The sequence below is a fragment of the Desmodus rotundus genome, chromosome 3 (genome assembly GCF_022682495.2).
Source record: "Desmodus rotundus isolate HL8 chromosome 3, HLdesRot8A.1, whole genome shotgun sequence".
Lineage (NCBI taxonomy): Eukaryota > Metazoa > Chordata > Mammalia > Chiroptera > Phyllostomidae > Desmodus > Desmodus rotundus.
In genome coordinates, this window is record NC_071389.1 from 183,711,234 (window position 1) to 183,728,394 (window position 17,161).

Consider the following 17,161-nt stretch of genomic DNA (forward strand, 5'->3'; position numbering starts at 1 on the left):
TGCCAAAAAAAAAAAAAAGGTCCACAAATGTAACAAAGGTTCTTACTATGTATAAGTCGCAGTGAAAAGAGAAATGTTTTTTCTTTGTATTTGGAATGGTTCTAATCACAATAGAGCTTCCACTAAGAAACTATCTTCAGTATATAATTATGCTTTATTTAATTTTTGCCCTTTCCTGTGTATTTTCTCTCTATTATGAAGCCATCCCTTGGAGGAAATGCTGACAATAAATGAATATCTGTACCCGGGTGTATTTGATGGTGTTTCATTTTAAATATTCACACTTGGGTTAAAGTGTAGCATCATTTACCTTTCATGAGGTCTAGCATATAGTTGAGGCTAAATTAATAGCAATTAAGAGAAAATAGCATTGTTAGCTTTCGAGCGATGCTTTCCTGTGTTTCATTTCTGTTCTATCATTCTTCAGTGAAGTTGCTGTAGCTTCTCCTCCAATGGGCAAGACTTGGGATTTTTCACGGTCACAAGTAAAAAAGAGAAGGAAATAAGAGAGATTTCGTTTATAAGATTGCCTTTCTCTTATCTACTGGTCTTGCCTCCCAGACTGTCTGTCTGTCTCTGGAAAGCCAAGTCAATAAAAATGATTAGAGCTGGCATCTCACAAATGTGCACCCTTAAACCATGAAGCAGTAATGCTGTGCAGGAAATATTTTTCTGACCTTTTCAAATTGCATCCAACTGTCTCGGGAATTTCTCAGTGACTAGAGGTAATAAGGTTCAATCCGTTTTACTGGCTGGCTTCAAATTTAGTTCCTCCAAATCTCAAACTTATCTATTCTTTGCATCTTGGCTCTGGCATCCATTCAGCACAGAAATCCATACATCTAATCTCTTTTTTTTCTCCTTAGGCTTCACTAAAGGATTGTACTGTGGAATCTACAACCCCTTACTATTTGTCCCTTCTAAAACAAAATATTAGCATGGGAAGGTCAGTGGGCATGTCGTCATTTGAGAGCCCTTACTGAATTTAATTAGCTTTTAGATTTCACCTCCTTGCATCTCATTTTTTTTACCTATGTGATTTATGCCTCAATAGTCTTCATTATATAAAATTCTTTCAACTTAACTATACCGTGGGCACTTTGGGAGAATGCTAAAGAGGCAAAAATATGTGAATTTATTTCATGTTAAATTGATTTTGGTTTTCCTTCTGTGAGTCTCAAATGCAATGGATGCACTCCCCCAGTGAGGACGGGAGTCAGCCAAGTGTGGCGTGCTAACAGGCAGCTGGGCAGCTCCATTCTTCCCCGTGTTCTCTGAAGGGGAACAGAAAACAGAAGCTGAGGACACATTTCTTGACCTCACGAAGTGCTGGATGTCAGGAAGCCTTGGCGAGGAGCTAAAAAGCTTTTCTTGCTTTTCATATTTAGAGCATCCCCGTGCTGAATGTGATTCTGGGAAGATATCTGTGTTTCCTCATTTGTAGGACACACGGCATTCAACACTGTTCTGTGGCTCCCATTCATGCCTTTGTGCTGCGTCCTGAGCAGTGATTAGATTCTTGGCTGGAAGTTCCTGTGGTCAGTGGAGCTTGGAGCCTCTTTCCAGGCCCTCTCTGTTCCTGGGCAAACAGCTACCAGGAGGAGGAAATCTTTTTGAAGTTGCCCTTCTAAGAGTTTGTCTTTGCTCCTACAATACTTGTCAAGCTTGATCATCACAGATATTTGGCTTTGTAAAAGTGCGAGAGTTTCAAACAACCCAATTCAGAAAATAAATTTAGAAGGAAAAACATGAAAAGCAGACTTTTAAAAATTTACAGCCGCGTGTTTTTTTCTTAAAAGAAGCAGTACCATGGGTCCTCCATATCCACAGTCCCTCATCCATGAATTCGACAAACCATGTATTGAAAATATTTGGAAAGAAAGGGCTGTATCGTTGCTGACCTGTATTATGTAGTTAGGCTTATGATGGTTGCATCTGTACTGAAGACGTGTAGACTTTTTTTCTTTGTCATTATTCCCTAAACAATACACTGTAACAACTACTTACATAGTAGTATGCACATTTTATTAGGTAGTATGAGTAATAAAGGCAAACAGGAGGATGTGCCTACGTTACATGCAAATACTACTCTTTAATACAAGGGATGTGAACATCGTGGGTTTTGGTATTCATGTGTGCGCGTGTTGGGGGAGGGGTCCTGGAACCAATTCTTTATGGATATTGAGGATGGCCATATACTTATGCTGAAATATATTATACTGATAACATAGTTTATCTTTTTTGTTTTATAAAACAAAACGGTATTGATGGAAGTTCAAAGGATGCACAGTTGAAGTATGTTTATGGATACGAGTGTTTCTTGAAGTTGCTATCTTTGTGATTGGAAATTCAATTCCTCTTAACCATAGAGTCACAACAGCAAGAATGTCTTCTTACAACCTGGATATGTTGTAACATTCTTTCTTTTTTCCAGTAGAGACGAGGCATCGGTAGATCATCAGATCTATCCAATATTTGCAATGCAGAATAACGTTTTTCTCACCTGCTTGGTTTTCCTCAAATGGAGCAACAGTACACCTGATAGGTTGTTAATGGAGGTGTGCGTACGTCTGCATGAATGTTCCTTATTGGATATTACTGCTGTTTACCAGTTTATCGTAGAAAACTCACAGTAGGTGACTTCATCTTCATCGCAGCCTGGTAAGACAGGCTCCTCGAGAGTGAGGCTTAGAGTGGTTAAAACTGAGTTTGCTTGTGAGTGGCAGGGATGCGATGTAAAGAGAATTATTTTCACATGGAAAGGAAGAAAATGACTCGTTTGTTGTACTCAGTGGGTTTTTGACACATCCTCCTCTTTTTTCTCCTCCTTCATCACCTCTTCTGCTTTTCTTCGTATGTAGCTTCTCCTTCTTTGAAGGAGAGAAGGGATTAAGGCCAAGTTGTCAAAGCACTGCCCCACTGTGTCTTCTTTAGTGGGACAGCCATTCTTCTCTGTCGCCGGAGAGCGTCTTTCAGTAGAGTGACTTATTTAATTACTTCCCAAGCATAGTAAGGGCCAAGACTTTTGGTTGGTAGCTTATGTTACCATTACAGAGGTGGGTAAAAGTAGGTTTACAGTGGTTAGTGAGGAAAATAATAAAATAATTAATAAACAAGAATACAAGAATAAATAACGTGTGTTGCACACTCACAACTATAAACCTACTTTTGCCCACCACTGTATATAAGGTGACTTTTTTTTACCTTAAAATAATATTACAGGTGGCAGAAGATTATATGTTGTCTTTTGTCTATTAATGATTCACCAGGGTAAAAGATGGATCAAGGAAAGCAAATGTTCAAAGGTTTTTTTGTTGGAGGCCAGTAAAACCTATTTCTTTTTTTTATACATTTTAATTTGCATTATTGGGGTGACATTGGTTAATAAAATTATATACGTTTCAGGTGTACAGTTCTGTCACACATCATCAGTAGATTGGTATTGTGCATTCACCGCCCCAGGTCAAGTCTCCTTCCATCACCGCTTATCCCCCCACACCCTCTTCTACCTCCCCCACCCCCTTTGCTCTGGTAATCACCGTACTGTTATCTGTGTCTATGAGGGGTTTTTTGTTAATCCCTTCACCTTTTCACCAAGCCCCACAGCCCCCTCTCCTCCGACAGCTGTCAGTCTGTTCTCAATAAATCAGGATATCTAGGAAATTAAATTCCTTCAAATATACACCTAAAATATTTTCTTCTATTTGCCTCACATATCAATATTACAGAAAGAAACATTCCTCATTGCCAAAGCAGGCTTGTTATTGAGGCCTTAGCTCAATGGGGAGATCGATGCATAAGGATTCCATTTTCACTCTTCTAGTGACCCCTAATTCACTTCAATCTGTTTCTCAGCGAAGGGCTTGTTGTTTATTGAAGGCACACTGGGCTTCTGCTGTTGCTACACCATCACTCAGTCTCTGAAGCCAAGACCAGCAACCTGATGGGGCCTCATTTGTTCCCAGGCGTATCAGAGGACAGAAAATTGATTCAAATCTAAGCAGAGTGGTAGAATCTCCAAAGCTCTATCACCACCATTCACTGCAAACATATCTCTTCCTAGAGCTGGTGTTCTGAAATCCAGGAAGCATCTCACTTGTAATAAATATTCTCCTTTTAAAAAATTCAAGCAGACCTGCAGGAAAGGCTATAGGTGGAAGGATGTCAAGCTCTCTCTCTCTTGAATATGCATGTAATCTCAGCACAGAGTTCTTCCTTTATGTTTGCACAAGGCCCCTTTAATTCCCACTTGTCCCGCTTGTTGGAAATAAAGTAATATAAACAAATAAGACAAAATCACTTTGAAACTCTCTGCCGTACGAGTTCATCTTCAACACTTTGCTTTCCATCACAGTTGAGGGAAGGGAATGACAGCCTCGGCTTCCCATCTGTAGAGTTAGTGGTGGGCACCTGCCTGCGCTGCTGTGATCTACTGGCGATCCCCACTTGTTGTCAGGGTTGCAGCAGTATTTATTTTTCCTTAATTGGAACCCCGCTGATGCCCTGTGGGGTTTCCTCCCCTCGACAAGGCAATATGTCCATATGGACATGGAGCATCGCACGGGGTCTATTGTAATGTTATAGTCAGAAATATCAACATCAGGATGAAAATTAAACCAGTGCCTAGACTAGTGGAGTCTCTAGACTGCTTTTTGATATTATTAGGAACTCGCCATTTTGCTTAGTGTTTATCTTTGGCATTAAAGTGATGTCAGCAGAAGTTCAGACTGAATACTCTTCTTCGCAGTGTTTTCTCTTCTGTTGCACTTCCGCGAGGCACTGCCTGGAGACGTGAGGGGCCACTGGTAGGGTTGCCAGCTCTCACACATAACGAACAAGTAAACAGATGCAAGAGGTTTGGGCACTCTTTTTTTTGAAATGTTACAGTTTTATTATATCTTTTTCTTTATTAGCTGAATAAACAGAATGAGATCAACTTTATGAAAATGCCTGGAAAGCCTTAATTTTATTAAAATGAAATTAACAAGTAAATCCTCCCTATCTTAACTTTTTGTGTCAAAACAAGATTCATTACTTTGGGCACCGGAGGTCACTTCATTTTTTATATTTATGGTTACAGCGTTTGTATTTGCTTCTTCCTTGGGCTATTTTTATTTTTGTTACTGGAGTTCATGAAGACTTAATCATCAGCCCTCTAATTTTTCAGGAAAAAAAAGTGTTGATTTATTGAGCTGCCTGCAGAAAAAGAAGGAGAAGAAGAAGATCAATCTGACATTGTAGGTTAATAGTAGGGAACAAAACACATTCATAATTAGAAGAGAAAAGGACTTCCCTTGTTCATTCCAGTTTATAATAAAAAAGCCTTTCGCCAAAATGTCTTAGAAAATAATGCATTCAGACTGAGTCGAATTACCGCCTAGCAGATTCTATTTATCTGTAGCTTAAAAAGCAGCTGCGTTTTTGTAAAAAGCAATGAATGTGGCAGTCCTACTTAAAGGTAGAAGAAAAAGAACACCCCTTGTTTTGTAATAAGGGGATTTTCAATTTAAAAGAGAGAGCGAGCCTGTTGTGTGAAGTGCGGTTATTACATTCACTGTATTCTATCTCACCCACCAGGAGGCTAATAATGAAGGGGCCAGGGAAGGAGGCCAGTGCTACGAGGGTTATCTCACAGCCTCAGATGCTGGATAAGTCGAAGGAGGCAGAATCGCTTTTGGATGACATTCAGAAAGGCCGGAGTGATTATTTGGAAGAGAAAAGCCTGCCTATTCTTTTCCAAGGTAAACAGTTCATTTCATCTGTCAGCTGCATGTTTCAGTATAAAAATATGTTTATATAAAGATATCTATAAAGGTTGCATTTTTTAAAAATCATTGTAGGTATGTGAATATTCCCCTGGCTTGCCGGTCCACCGATGAATTACTAGCAACCTGCCGTAGACAAAGGATGCTCTCGGAGCCCCACCACACCTAAAGCCATGCTTTGAAGGATCTGCCAAGCTCACTTTTAATCATGAGAAAGAAATTACTCACATGGAGTCAGCAGAAAATGAGAAAGTGGAGCTCGTGCTACGAATAATTCCAGCAAGTGCCAAGGGGCTAGTTGAGGAATGGCTTTACGAGGTGAATATCTTTAGCTTGTACTTAGGGTTCGGCTAGCATATGATCATTTTTTCTTTTGGGAATGATGACTATCCTAACTGTCTTTCCTAACTAAAGAGTGCTCAGAGCATTTGTCAGGATGTTGACAGATTTAATGTCCGTCTCGTCCTTGTTGTTATGTACTATGACTAATTTTACATTTGCAAAGAGGCAAACATCAGTCGAGGCGAAGAAGAGGCTGTCTGGGCCGATGACTGTTGGTAGCTGCACGTATTTGTGTGTTTCACTGTGAGTGCACGTCCAGTGATTCCTGTCTCTGTGTACGTACGTGTCCTTGTTCTCGTCTTCTCTCTGTTGTGCACGTCGGTCAGGAGGATTGGCCGGCCCATGGGTTCTCAGATGTGGTCCCAGGCTTTCATTTGATTTTGGACCAGGAAAAAAAGAGTGTTGTATCATGATAAATGGTCAATCTGAATTTTCAATTTGTGTGAAAGGAGAAGGGGGAGGAGGATATAAGCCCAGTGATGAGACTAACCTTTTCCCTTTGGGAAGAATATAATTCAAATTAAACATCACTTTCAGTGTGAAATTAGTTTGAAGGTCTCTTTTGGGGGGAGGTGCCTGGTTTAACTCCTTGATGGCTGCTCTTACAGAGAGAACCCCTTCCATCCTGCCTCTGTGCCCCAGTCTGTTTCCAGTAGCCTGTAGTGCCCCTTCCTTTGTTTTATTTTTCTAGAAGTCAGGTCCAAGAAACCAAGAAAAGAATATTGAATGTTTTTTACTCTCTAAAGTTTCATTATTCATGAGATGAGATTCTTCCAAAAACATGTTATTTGTTTGTGTCCCAAACTAATGATGCCAATAAATGAGAAAGAAAAGAAAACTTATTTTAAGTATAATTTGTCAGGGAGGAGGGAGAGGAAAGCAAAGTGATCTTTCGAAAGACCTTTTGGGTGCCCTCTGCTCTATGCTAGTTTCTGCTAGCAGAGTGTGCCACAGAAGAACAGCAACCAAACCCCCAAGTTTTCTCTCAATTCTCTGGTTTCCCAAGTAACTGAGTCACCAGATTGTCATGCCAACCTGCAGCAACTCTGGCTCCAAGCAAGCGGGTGCCAGGACACTTTGAAACTGTCCTTCAGTACTTACTGGTCAAAGGACTCAGGCCCAAACTTGTAGAAAGAATGCCTGTGCATGGAAATGCTGGCTGGCGTGGCCACGTGCACACGTCCTGGACACCACAGTTAGGCCTCGTCAGGGTTTGATGTGCAACTGATCCTCTTTCTGGGGAAAGGGAAAGTATTAAAAAGGCTAAGTAAGAGACAAGGTTATCTTCCAATGTATTTGCAAAAGGAAAATGTTAGGGCTCTTTAATTCTTTCCCTAAAGGATGGAGAGGTGTGGTGGGGGAGGTGAGCCAGCTGGGAATGGAGGTAGAGGTGGAGTGGGGGAGGTGGAATATAGGGGGAGATGAGCAGCTGTGTTTATTTTAATACATATCATTTAACCCTCACCTAAAAACAAATTGGAGAGGTTTGGGAGTGCATTAATCTGGACCCAATTAACATGTCTTTCTCCTTCAAAAGTGCAACCTGAGATTAATGAATATAAACTAGAGTTTCAGATGTAGTGCTTAAATCATTTGCATGTTTCATGCATGATAATTGAATTTATGTATGCACTTCCTTTCATTTAACTATTTCCAGTCTCCTCCCTGTGATTCACATAAACCAAAGTTTCATTATAGTGATTTCTAGATGGAAATCGTTTGCCTAGACCTTACTCCTAATGAGAAACTCAAGCCCTTGTGTCTTTTATTTGAATTTTCATAATACCATGTTTTTTAAAAAGCAGAGGGCAGAGCTCAATAGTCTGGGACCCTGTTTCAGCAGTTGTTAATTAGGCACTCCAAGTTTATTTCTGAAAGGCCAGGAATCCATGGGAATTTGTGGCATTGAGTTTTCAGTGGTCCTGAAGAAGTGGGTTTTGGTATGGCCACTTATAAGGGTATTGATAATCCCATGAGCAATGTCACTTTAACTTGGCATAAAGAATGTTCTTGGGCTCTGGACCTGAGTTATTTAGATCGTTGAGGGATTTAGTGCATAGTATTGTTTCTGGCAGAATTAGATATTTTCTTCCATATATGGGGGTGGGGGATGGTGTCAGCCTCCGTGAAGGTCTATAGATGAGTAGTTAGCGCTTGTGGTCCCTTAGGATGCTGTAGAGTTTTTTTTTTTTCTCTCGCTCTCTCTTTTTTCTTTCTTTTTTGTTATTTAGGTGTAGAAGTCTTAATGCTGGCTTAGTGCAAGCAGGTGCTAAGTTCCTCTCTCCCCACCTGCTCCAAATTGAAAAAGCTGGCTGTGGGCATGTAAGAAAGCTTCCTGGGGAAGAAGTTGAAACAAGAGGCTTGAAATAAATCCCCTGGTTTCAGTGATTTGTCTGTCTTCTGTCTTTCCTCATGTGTTTCCAAGTTCAATGTCAAAGTGATGAGCTTTTCTCCAGGAATTCTCCCCAGTGTCCTTTGTTTTTGGTGAATTTGATGGTTGAGTGTTGCTGAGTGTCTCCTGGTCTTGTTTCCTGGTCCTTGTAGCTAAGAATGTTGTTGAAGGATGAAATCTTGTTAATTTGTGATGTCAAAACTTAAGTGTGCTTCCTGTCACTTATGTGTAGTTTAAAATGTTCCGTAATGTAGCATGAAATGATTGGTTAGCTTTGAAATGGTTGTGAAGTCATGTGAAGAAAATAAGTTTTGCATCCGACCAAGATAAATTCACTCTAGTGCTTTATGGCTTTTTATTCCTATGTGATAGTAATAAAGTCTCATGTAGGGATGGAAGCCATGAAATACATTGTGAAAAATCATCAACTAAGAAGGGGCCATCAGTATAGAAAACGTTAGCCTGTGGAGCTGTGCACGTGATGGAGAACTGATTTAGCGTATAGCTTTGCTACCTGCTTGGTGTTTCTTTGAGTTTCTTTATCCCTAGGTTTTGACAGCTAAGGAATCTAGGTTACAAGAGTTGATTCATCTTCGTAATCATTGATTTACATGCACATTTGGGTTTGCACATTTCTCTTTATCATACATTGTTTCTCTGTTTTCTATTAACGAACATGCTCTAGAAAAACTTAATAGCCCACTAATCTGGGAGGCAGCATTAAGTCCTCCTGTGCCTACTTTCTCCTGTTGTGGTCTTTCTTCTGAAACTAAGAAGGAATTGTCTAATGAGACTTGCCCTCTTGGAAATGTGGTCCAGATTGTTCTACTCCCAAGCTCAGGAAAGGTATACATTGGACGTGCTAAATCAATACCTCCTCGGGCCCATAAATCCACTGAGAGTTGTTTTCCACTTACAGGTATAGTGTAGTCTGGAAACACCTGCTGTCAGAGGAAAGTAGGAGGGCTTTAGAGTGGAGTTGGGTTCTAATCTCTCTGCCACTCCAACTTCCTGACCTGGGCAAGTCACTTAAACGCTGTGAGCCTCTTTATCTTTAAACTGGATAGGAGTAATACGCCTTGCAAAGTTGTTGTAAGGATTAAATGAAGTAATGCATACAGTGCCTAACAAATTATTTAGCATGTTTTTTTTTAAAAAAAGAAAACTCATGAAATACTGGCTCTCTCCTTTCCTCTCTCTTTTTCCTCTCCCATTCCCTTCTCTCCCTTTCTCATGCCCTCCCCTACCTTCAGATGTTAGTCTAACAATGACATTTTTGAGAAGGAAAAGAATGTCTAGTTGCAAGTTCTTTCTATATGTGCCTTAAATATCTCAGTTAGATTAATAATTTAATTTTTTAACTTGAACTGTTTTCATGTTGATGATTTACTTATGAATACTGTTTTCTGTATATGTAGTTTTCTTTGAACTCTTTTAATATTGACTTTTGATCTATGCTCATTTTCACTAGTTTCCTAAATTGTTTTTCAGTGAGAATTCTAATAAAAATTATTCCTGTTATCTTTTGCCTCTTCATTTCCTCCACACAATGGGATTTTAGACTATGTTCTGAAAATGCGCGGGTGGCCCCAGGAAGATAAATGAAGCCTTTTCCTTAAAAACTGCCCATTGGCAGTGCTAAGAAAACTATATTCTCCCTACATACACATATCAATGTGAGCGCTGAAATTTGTCATTTAGTTGTAACTTTGACGTCAGTATGATTTCTAAACATACAGAGATTATAATTTGACTTTATCACTAAAGTTTATAGAGTAATTGTGAATAAGGAAAAGGATTAGGAAGTACAAATGCTAAAACTTAAAAAATTATGAAATCTGTTGCTACAAAAAGTAGAACACAATGAATATTAGTGATACCATATAAGGGGGGACACTCTAAAAATGCAATTATCTTCTGGAGGGTGAGCCCCTTGTAGTACAGGCTTTTCCCACTAGATGAGTGTTCCAGAAAGCCATCTGTATCACTGTACCAGCTGGCATTGTTGTGAGAGGTTGCATTCAGCTTCCATGAATTTTTTTTTGAAGACTCTCAACATGTTTGCCCATTTCGTGATGGGTGATTTACAAGCGAACCTACTCACACTGCATTGAGTGCTCAGCAGTTTTTGACCAAAAACGTCCTGACCCCCATCCCCCACCCTCCCTATTCACCCAATCTCACCCAAGTGACTTTTTTTGTTTCCCCAGAAGAAAAAAGTCCTCAAAGGGAAACATTTTGCTGATGTGGAAGAGGTGCAGCAAAAAATGGCACAAGCACTAAAAGGCATCAAATTGACGAGTTCAAAAACTGTTTTTGTGCACTGGAAAAACTGTCTCGATTGGTGTTTTGCATCAAATAGAAAGTACTTTGAAGGTGACTAACATTTAAACATGTAAGAATAAATACACAATTTTTTATACATAAATTCTGGGGCTTTTTGGTCCCCCCTCGTGTTTGTATCTAGAGTTAATTTTATTGTAATTATATTTGTTTTTAAACCCATGCTTACCTCTCCCTGTATATCCAGATCCTAGTAATGTCCCTGATACTTAGTAGGCATTCAAATATTCGTGAATAAATGTAAGGGAAAGATAGGGGGAAGGAAATAAAGAAGTACAAGGAAATATCACCATAAGAAATGTGTGGGTAGGGAAGCAGGGCAAACATACATGCGCATTAAAGGTCTATTGTATGACTAAGGAGAGTTAATTCTGTGCTAGGCCATTCAAGATAAAATGCGATGAGCAGCATATACAAATTATTATAAGAACCCAGAGCAATGAAATGTCCCTAGAATCAGGGAAAGATCCATGTCAGGATTTAGAACATCTGCCAAATTTCCATAGGCAAGAGTCAAGGATTTAAAATTAATTGATCCAGGAATTTATATAAAGCTCCAGTGAGTGAGTGGTTCTCACAAATTTTTCTTACAAAGTATTCCACCCTGGAGAACATATTTACTTCTAAATTTCTTCTCAAGTACCATTAGAAGCAGATAGTAGATTTTAATGGACACACTTACTTAGGTTAATTAATTACTGCTGAGTCTCAGTGGGCTGCAATTAGCTATTACCCATATGAGATAGGATGAGTCTAAGCTGCCAGCATGCCCGTGATTTCAAGGATGGTCGTGTATTTGCCCAGTCTCCACCCCTCCTTTACCCTTGCATGGTTCTATTTAAACTCAAATCCTTGCTGGAGCTATGAGGCAACTTGTGCAAAAGTGGTTGTTTACAAGAAGGGCTCAGCCTCTCCCAACAGCTCTGGATATTGAAAGTCTCACCAGACACTCGTCTTTTCAGGGTTATTGGCAGGGAATCTCACATTCCTATGTAAAGTGCATATAAATGTGTTGGCCAGGGGAACCGAATGTTGCAATAAACAGTGATTTCAGCACATGAATGAGTAAAATCTCTGTCTCGCCAGTGGTCATGGCAAAAGCAGGAAATGGCATAAACGAGTAGGAGTGTGAGTACACGGCAAAACACTCCTTCCCACTTCATTTCTCTCCCTGTCCTTATCAGAAGGTGCCACTTCATTAGAGGTGCCACCAACAACATTACCTTAATCAGTGGAGGATACCATTATGGGACCTGGGCTTGAGCGTATTAAGAAAACCCACACATCATCCTACACGTTCAAACCCCAAATGACACTATGGAATTGTGAGGCTTAAAAAAGTGAAATGAAAAGTTCAGAATTTTTCTCTCATTTATTGGATGGTCCCAGGACCTGTGAATCCATGGCTCAAATAGCAAAGCCTAATATTTTAGTCACAATTGGGACCTCACCAAGTAGGCATGTACTCTGAGTTGTCTTTGCCCAGGAGGCGACGGGCTCAGGCTGGCCTACACTCTCACTTGGGCACCTTTGTCATTAAAGTCACTCATGTCTACATATAAAGCATGACTGAGGGGAGCTTCAGCCGCAGCTCTGGGTCAGAGCGGAGTCTACGCATGACAGCAGAGCTCAGAACCTCAGTGAGCACCAAATAGCACGACCCTCTTGGTCATGAGCTTCAGGTTTTCCGTGTCTAAACTAATTCTTGGAATCAGATCTGTCCCAGACCCTGTTCTTATAGTTTAGACTATGCTTGAATCTGAAATGCTGATGATGGTCAAAGGGTGAGTGGCATGCAGTTTGAGAAAAATCTCTCATAATTCTACTAGATGGCTCTTCTCTTCTTGACCTTCCATAACAGAGGCTCAGAGATGCGTGACAGTCCAGAGATGGAGACCGTGGACGCCAGGCCCCTTTACCTTTCTTTTCACGCTTAGCCCTTATCAGGACAATCTAAAATACATTAGTTGGTTTAAGGTAATAATATTAGCCCTCATGGTTCATTCATTGATTCATTCTATTAGCTTTTTACTCTTTTGTGTATTTAATTAAACACTAAGAAAAAACAAACTTTCTAGCCAAGAGATAGAAAAATATTCTGGGAGTTTGTTTTAGCAAGAAATAATATAAACCACCTATTCGTCTTTCAACATTAGGTTACACAAGGAGGGCTCGATAAAGATTGACGAGTTAATTTCTGGTTTAATTAAGTTCAGAGTCCTTACAGTGACCCATGGGCCCTGCATAGCCTGCATTCACTCCATCTGTTCAAACTCATCTGCTCTAGTTCATCCAGGCCGGGCTCACTGACTTTGTGGTATTCCGTGAATATACCAAATGTGCTTCTATTTCAGAGCCCCTGAAATTGCTCTGAAATTTCAGAGCCCTCTACCTAGAATCTGGATATCTGCAGGGTGGGGCCAAAGTAGGTTTACAGTTGTGAATTTGCAAAACATGGGGTTTATTCTTGTATTATCATTTATTAATTATCGCATTATTTTCCATATGAACAAATCTACTTTTGCCCCACCCTGTACATGTCTCACCCTCTCATTGCCTCAGGTCTCTACCCAAAGGCTCCTTATCAGTGAGAACTGCTGTGACTATCCTCTACAAAGTAAGTCCCCTCCTCCAGGTTCCCACCACCTTGCCGTGATTAGCTTTTCTCCATACATAACACTTCTCATCCTCTGATATAGTACATATTTCCCTGCTTTTTAAAAACTGCTTGATTGGTTGACTGTCTTTCCTCACTAGAACATAAGCTCCGGGAGGCCAGGGGATGGATCTATCTCTTATTTACTGCTTTAATCCTGAGAGCCTGGAATTGTGTCTGCACACAGAAGACACTCAAGTATTTTTTGAGTAAAGTACTACTTCTCTGTCACTTCCTGACACCTGTGTCAAGATACTGGAATGATTTATGATGACAGCAAAGAACCACTCTATCTCTCGCTATTTGAATTAACCATACTTTAAGCATCATCTTTGTCTAACATATAATTTTGCTGTTCCTTTTTCTCCTCTTACAAAAATACTGTGATAAGCATCTTTGACAACTGTTATCCCAATTCATCCTCAGGATAAATTCTTAGGTGTGGATTTACTGAATCAGAAGTTAATGGGCATTTTATGACCTTTCGTATCAATTACCAAATTGCTGCTATCCAGGCATGTTGTACAAATCCACACTTGTATCAGGAAGTAAATATCAGAAATATTTTGTTTGATTTTTCTTTAAAATAAGTATTATGCTGTTTCTACCAAGTTAACCAGATTCTCTTTCACTCTTGGTTCTTTTTTCTTCCATTTTTGTTTTAAATTTTATTGTTGTTCAAGTATAGTTGTCTTCCTTGTCCCCCCATCTCTCCCCCACCACCCCAGCCATCTCTACCTCCCTCCCCTGATGCCACCCCTCCTTGGTTTTGTCCATGTGTCCTTTAGAGTTGTTCTCGTCACTCTTGGTTCTTTTGCTGTATTCATCCTAAGGGTATCAAGTAGTGATATCTTTATTTACTTTGTCAAATTTGATTCTATATTTCTAAGATAAAAGGTATTTTAGACATGGAAGGAAGTCAGACTTTACATTTTGCAGTTCCCCTGTTCTGCATATGAGGAATTGACGTTCTGAGATCATACTACTGTTTTCCAGCAAGGCTAGGCCTGAGGGACTCAGAACTGCTGACTCTCAGATCGGTACCTGGAAATATATAAAAACCATGAGTCAGCCATGGAATCAGAGTACACCATGCTAACGCAACTCTCAGTGTCTACCTGTTCCTCATTAAAATTAATGTCAAAATGTTCACACATCTCTTGATGTTGAGAAGTTAGATATATTTATGATGTGCAGGATATAGCTTTTAAGCTGAACTACCTGTTCCATTTGCTGGGGTAACTTGTTCTAGAATCTGTTGTTTATCTCAGTCTCTCTTGCACGATCTGGCTCCTTCATATGTATCTTCTCTCTGAATTTTATACAATTATAAGACAACTGAGAAACTAGTAGCATTTGTTGCGTTTTTTAAGTACAAAGAAGACAATTAGATAGCTAGCTGGTCCTTTAAACAAAAGAAGAAGGTCTTATGTGTCTCCGGAGCTAACACAGATTGCCATTTGAAGACTTTGTGGGAATGGCTATTCAAACCAACTCATACCTTTGACAATGTCTGTCTTCATGGGTAAACACACAATCTGCCACATCTCTGTAGAGAAACGGACATTAATGAAAAACTTGGAATTATATTTTGCCTTTCCTTTGAAATCCTCAAAAAGAGTCTCGTATTTTTTCTCATATATATATTCCTTTCTAAGGTTTCTTTTCTTTTTAAAAATATTTTATTTATTTACTTTTAGAGAGAGGGAGAAAAGAAACATCAATGCGTGGTTGCCTCTGATGTGACACCCACTGGGGGCCAGAAATGTCCTGCAACCCAGGCACGTGCCCCGACCTGGAATTGAACTGGCGATGCTTTGGTTCTCAGGCGGGCACTCAATTCACTGAACCACACATGGACAAAGGCAGCCAGGGCACTAAGGTTTCTTTACATATAAGGCATTATTCCCTTATTCATGAATTGAATTGTTCCAAGAATGCCATAGCTGAAGTCCAACAGTGATAAAAAGGAAGGAACAATCAACAGAGGTCTGTTGATTTCCAGATCTTGAGGGATGAATCCTTCGAGAGCATAAATAGGGCACAGTGTCCTGGTAAAAATCATTAGTATACGAATAAAAGTCTTATACTGGGCATCTAATCTAAATGCAGGAAGTCTGAAATTCCAAACAATTTATGAAAAACACACTATAATTTACTGATAGGCATTAATGTCCCTAAAGACAATGTAAGAGCCCAGGTTAAATAAACCAATAACTCCAATTGACAGGAGACCTCCAAAGGGAACTCGAATGGATGAATTTAATAGTTGCTCACCATAGTTGTATGGGGTAGATGAGTACATGTGGATGTATCTGTTTGTTTCAGGGGCACAAATTTATTTTATTTTATTTTTTAAAATTAATTAATTTATTTTTATTCAGTTAAAATTGTCTGCATTTTCTCCCCTTCCCTCCACCCCACCCCAGCCAGTCCCACCTCCTTCCCCCACCTCTACCCTCCCCCTTGATTTTGTCCTTGTGTCCTTTATAGTAACTCCTATAGACCCCTCTCCCCACTATCCCCTCCCCACTCCCCTGTGGCTATTGTTACAATGCTCTTAATTTCAATGTCTCTGGTTATATTTTGTTTGCTTTTTTCTGTTGTTGATTATGTTCCAGTTAAAGGTGAGATCATATGGTATTTGTCCCTCACCCCCTGGCTTATTTCACTTAGCATAATGCTCTCCAGTTCCATCCATGCCGTTGCAAAGGATATAAGCTCCTTCTTTCTCTCTGCTGCGTAGAATTCCATTGTGTAAATATTGGAGAGGATGCGGAGAAAAGGGAACCCTAGTGCACTGTTGGTGGGAATGCAGACTGGTGCGGCCACTGTGGAAAACAGCATGGAATTTCCTCAGAAAACTAAAAATGGAACTGCCCTTTGACCCAGCAATTCCGCTGCTGGGATTATACCCTAAGAACCCTGAAACACCCATCCAAAAGAACCTATACACCCCAAAAATGTTCATAGCAGCACAATTTACAATAGCCAAGTACTGGAAGCAACCTAAGTGCCCATCAGCAAACGAGTGGATCACAAATTTATTTTAAATGCAAGGGCAGAAAATTGTGAGGCTTACCTGAAAGAAACCAGGCTTTGCACAAATAATACACATGATGTTGCAATTTTTTTTTTACTTTAAATTTGTAGTTTGTGATGATGGCCCCTTTTTATATAGACTATAGAAAATAATTTTAGTAAATATTTTCCTCAGTATAAACCTTTAAAGCCAGCTGGGCCTCAACACTTGTCACCAGCTAAACCATCTAAAGTCTAGAAAATAACCTTCTCTTAAGATATCCATGGCCTCATCCCCTTTTACTCTGTTTCTGCACTATCTTCCCCCACCCCCTCACCACGGTACATAGGAACCAAGAAAACTATAAGCCTTCAATGGCCTGTTTCAGGCCTTGGCTTTTACAAACATCTTGATGGATCTGCTCAACAATCTCACCAGGAAGTTATTGTCCACATATTTTTTTCAGATTTCAAACAAGGTCTGAGAGATTGTGACTCACCAAACCGCTTTTCACAATATTCTCATTATATCCCTCAGGCCAGTCCTCAGTCCCGGGGCATGACTCATGGTAGGTATGCTGGTTATTAAGATAATGTCTCTCAGCTCCCAGTTCACCTTCCAAGTTTTATATGTTAAGATAC

At 39.9% G+C, this 17,161-nt stretch overlaps 1 protein-coding gene across 11 annotated transcripts in view; it reads left to right on the forward strand.

The window, feature by feature from the left end:
* Positions 1-8,663, forward strand: part of LOC112321883 (uncharacterized) — a 91,391-nt gene extending 82,728 nt beyond the window's left edge. For all 11 annotated transcript variants that reach the window (XR_008426553.1, XR_008426554.1, XR_008426551.1 and 8 more), the window contains 2 exons: positions 5,578-5,741; positions 5,841-8,663. The gene's annotated coding sequence lies outside the window, so the exon portion shown is untranslated. The remainder of the gene's footprint in view (positions 1-5,577; positions 5,742-5,840) is intronic.
* Positions 8,664-17,161: the final 8,498 nt, after the last annotated feature.